Here is a 4,915-nt window from a genome sequence, read left to right on the forward strand (position 1 = left end):
CAGGAGATAGGAGAGAACAGAGAGATTAAGAAAATTCCCCAGGGTCACATACCTAGAAAGTCCCAATGTTGGGCTTTGAATTAAGGCTATGCCTTCATGGTAAATACTCCTTTTGAGACAAAGCCTTTGCTCACATAGAACTTATTTAGAACAAGGCAGGGAGATGACAGAAAAGCAATACACAAGAAAATGAGGAATCTGGATAATTTCAGCACGCCACTAGTTCTACAAAGGAATTAAATAGTGGTGTGATACATAAGGATGGGAGAGAGGAGAAGGACTGCTCCTTTACAGAGGGTATTCAGAAAGGACTTCCCAGGGGAGTGACCTTAGAGATGACATCCAAAGATGGAAAAAAATAGTGTAATGGATTAATTAAAAATGCTGCGGGATCCCCGGCGGCTGCAGCAGCAGAAACACCGCAGGTCCCCCAAGTGATGGCAGCAGGCCATGTGGTAGCAGACAGCAGGTCCCAAGAGCAGCCAGTCCTAGGCAGGGACTGGCTCAGTTCCCCGAGTGGCTGCAGCAGGCCACGAGAAGAGACAGACAGATGGGCACACCATGAGACCACACTGCATGTCTCTGAAGGCGGCTGGCCCCGGGCAGGGAGACATGTAGCGGGCAAGAGACAGAGACATGTATAGGCACGCCATGTAGAGTGAGGTTGGATATTTATTGGTTGGGTTATGGAGAGGGAAGGGAGAAGAACAGAGAGGCAGAGAGAGAGAGGAGAGAGACAGAAGCTGCCTCTCCAAGAGGGAGACGGTAAGGGAAGGTCTCCAAGAGGGAGATGGTAAGGGCTGCAAGCAGGAAAGATTTGCCTGCCTCAGCAGACAGGGGAAGGAGTGGGCGTGGCTTGCTTCTTAAAGAGACAGAACAGATCATTACAGGTAGGTCCACAGAAAAGAGGAAGGAGAATGATGTCCACCAAAGAGAATGGCAACTGCAAAGCTGGACGGATTATTGGGCAGCATGAGATGGGCATACATAGTGGAGGAACTGAGAGAAACCTAAGTAAGAATAAGTTTTCTACTTCCATTTCTATTGCTGTGATAAAATTCTCTGATTTTTCTTTTGTAAATCAATCTGGGGCAGAGAGGGTTTATTTTAGCTTCCAGGTTATATAGTCTATCATCTGAAAAAAGTCACGGAGGCCGAAGCCTGAAGCAGTTAGTCACAGAGAGTGTCTGTTCCAATTTACTAGCTTGTGCTCAGTTCACTATAGTCCAGGACCCCTGCCTAGGGAATGGTGCCACCCATAGTCAACTGGGTTTTTCCACATCAATTAATATGCATGACTAAAGACCAACCCAACCTAGACAATCCCTCACTGAGACTCTTCCCAGTGGATTCCAGGCTATGTTAAATTGACAATAAGCTAACAACAATAGGAATGTGCGATTGGATAGACCAGACTCATAAAGAGTCTGATGTCAAAGTGAGATACTGGGCAGCTAGGAACCTTTTCTTTAAGCTGTAAAGGGTCTGATTTGTATTTCCAGCGTTTTACTGTTATGACCAGATCATGGGTGTTAGGAATTTTTCCTAACGCAAGCTCTCTGCCGACACAAAAATCCCAATCAAGCCAAATCACAACAAGCCAAATTAAGAAATATTCAGGTTTAATGGGATTCCTGCGCTCTTGGGTGGCCCCAAGGGGGAATCAGGAGGCGACCAATGCAACCACCACAGGGAGGAAAAGAAAGAGACCACATGTTCCTCCCTTGGGAGCTCACTTAAATACCCGTGGGAGTGGTCCATACCCCCCACAGGGAGGGGTCAAGACCTGGCATGCTAGGATTTGGAGTTCAGACCAATACTACTTTCAGGCCTGCAGTTATGCTCCCAACTTAACAAGGGGGACCCCCCAAAAGAGCACCGTAGAGACCAAATCCCATATGTAAAAGCAAAAAAAAAAAAAAAAAATGTTGAGGGCAGAGAGTGACAAGCTCAGTCAGGGTAGGGTTTTTGTCATAGTAGAGGTTGGGGTGAGGGGGATTTCCAGGGTTCAAGACCCTGATTGACTGACATTTGTCTAGGGGTATCTTTGCAAAAGGGGAAATAGCTGAGTCCTGGGCTCCAGGACACCTGTTGGTCTTGTCTAATCTTATCTAATGATTGGAATGCCAGGTACTCTCCTTTAGAGGCTGGCCCTTCCTGGGTGGTGTCAGTTTATGGCTTTTCCTGGAACCCAGTACTGCCTGCCAGTAAACCGAGAAACTTAGGCCTACTTCTTAGCTGGTCCCCATCAAAGCCTGCCACGGCAGCTGTCCACCTGGGCCCCATATGTATGGCCAGGCTGCCCTGGGTCCCACCTTTACCTGAATTCATGTTTGGAAACATACATCGTTGGAGCTAGAAATGAAAGAAGACAGGTCAAATCCATCAGAAACAACCATGGTTTTTAGCAGGGTGTTTGCAGTGAGCCTAGAGAAGGGAACAGATCCAGAATTTAAAACTTCCTAATGAATTTGAGAAAACAAGACCAGAGGAATGCAGAATTAATCTTAGACTTCTGGGATTGGATAGCTGCAAGCAGTGTTTCCTCCTAGAAAAGGAATGAGTTTTGACTTTTTAAATTTTATTTTGTTTTAGTTTTTTTTTTTTATTTTCAGGGTTGATTATGAGGTTTGGTTTGAATATATTAGGCCAACAAGTAAAGACATAAAGCACAAAACTCATCTATGTGAGGTTGTGCCCAGGGCTAGAGATTATAAATGTAAGAGTCATGGCATGTACATGAGATGTAAAACCTGCAAGACAGAGGGAGGAGAGATGAAGGACCGGGCCAGACTGCAGTGGTTAATAAACTGCCATGCCCGGGATGGAGCTCAGAGTCCCTGTCAGTCAGTAGTAACAAAGCATAAAGAAAACAGCTTCTACTGGAAGGATCTAAGTCTAATTAGTCCTCCTTTCTCTTCCCTTTGCTTGCTCCCCTCTGTGGATAACAGGTAGAGAGATATTTTTATTCTTTTTTCCTAACAAGCAGAGATTAACAGACGTGATGACATCTTCCTAAAGGAGCAAGGGGAATAATTCTTAGATCATAGTTCAACTTTCCTCCCGTGGACTCTCGCCTGAGTCCCTGCAGATAAAGGTCCCTATTTCTTTCCTTTCAGAATGTCCTTGATGGTGGGACCCTGAGACTGACTAACCTCCCTATGTAAATCAGGTCAGTCTGAGCTGACATTTCACAGCAGCACAGAGGAGTAAGCGGGCGCAAAGCGGTCTCTACCAGCCACATAATCATTTTGGAAAATTCAGTTTCTGCACCAAGGTTTACAAAGGCCGAGCAGATCCTTCTGCCATCCAAGCCCTAAGTATTTACCGGGTGCCCTTAGGGTGCGCAATACTGCATGAGGCTGCTTTTGTGAGCAAGTCAGCCGGTCCTCAGTCATGAAAATAGAAATTTAATCACCTGCTCCTCCAAGCATTTCCCTTCTGCTCCGGCAATATGCTTTTCTTGTGTGTGTGAATGACTAACAAACTGCTACAAAGAGCCTGCAAGTCCAGCCTGGAGGTGCTGGGAGGGGAGATGACTCATCCCTCCGACGTCAAAGCCTCCTTCCTTTCCGAGGAGGAGGAGAGGGGCAACGGCCTGGCAGAATGACCCAAATGCCCTCCTGAGAGCTGTGTGGGTCAGAACTGCTTCCTCCTCCCCCGCCTGGCAAAGATGATTACAATTCAAAGTTTCAGCTGTGAGATGTCGATTTCACTGTGCAAGCTAACTGGAAAACTAGAAGCAGAAAAGTCTTTCTTCCTGTCAAGCAATACGTTGTGTCTTTGTTAGGAAGTTCTTGCCCTGGAAAACGTTGAGGGCTTTCAGTTCCTTTCATGGAGTGTCTCACGGTTTTCTTTGACTTACAGTCTCTCCAAGCTGCTGTAGCATGTGGATCATAGACGAGGTAGGCTTATTAAGGCTTGTTTGTATCCAGCAGTTCTGAGACTGAGAAAAATCCAGCCTCAAAGGGTCAGTGAATGCCCTCTTAGGGTGGCGAACAGCCATCTCTTCCCCGTGAGAGTGAGAGAGAAGCAATCAAATGTTCTAGCCTCTTAACTCTTTTCTTCTTTTATCATATTTATTTGTTTATTTGTTATTTAATTTTGAAGGAGTCCCAGGTAGCCGAGGCTAGGCTCAAACTCTCTATGCAGTAGAGGATGACCTTAAATTCTTGATTCCATTCTCTCCTTCCCCTAAGTGCTGAGATTACAGCGCACTTGGCCTCTTTTCGTTTTTCTTGTGAAAACATTGAAGACATTCCATTGAGGCAAAGTGCAGAACCTACCTGATGCAACCATCCCTTGAGTCCTCCTCTCCAAATATCCACACACCAGGGGCAGGGTTTCAACACACACAGCAACATTCATTCCATGCCACAGTCATGACTGAAGGCTTCCTGACCTAAAGGCCTCAGGAAGACTGGGAAAGTCCAGGCAGGGGAGCTGACTTGACTGGTCACACCCAGGAGGCTTCAGGTAAGAGGATCAGAACACTGACCTTCACTGAACACTGCCACTTTGACACTGCAGGGGGACTGACCTCCAGATGAAATTTTCCATCCCAAAAGTTTCCCTCACCATAAAAGCCCCAACCTTACTGCACCATGAGTGCAGTCATTTTTCTCCCAGGGAGACTGATATCCTTTCCTGATTAAAGGCAATCTGCTTCTGGGGAGGCTGGCTTAATCCTTCATTTATTTCCACATCACCCCCATCAGTCCCGGGCTAACAATGCCCATTCTCATCTCGCTTTCATTCCAGGATTTCTTTCTTTCTTATTTTTTTTATTGATTTTAATTGAGCTCTACATTTTTCCCTGCTCCCTTCCCTGTCTTCCCCCCTCTTCAACCCTCTCCCATGGTCCCCATGCTCCCAATTTACTCAGGAGAGCTTGTCGTTTTCTACTTTCTACTTC

Source organism: Myodes glareolus, chromosome 1, assembly GCF_982192425.1.
Source record: "Myodes glareolus chromosome 1, mMyoGla1.1, whole genome shotgun sequence".
Lineage (NCBI taxonomy): Eukaryota > Metazoa > Chordata > Mammalia > Rodentia > Cricetidae > Myodes > Myodes glareolus.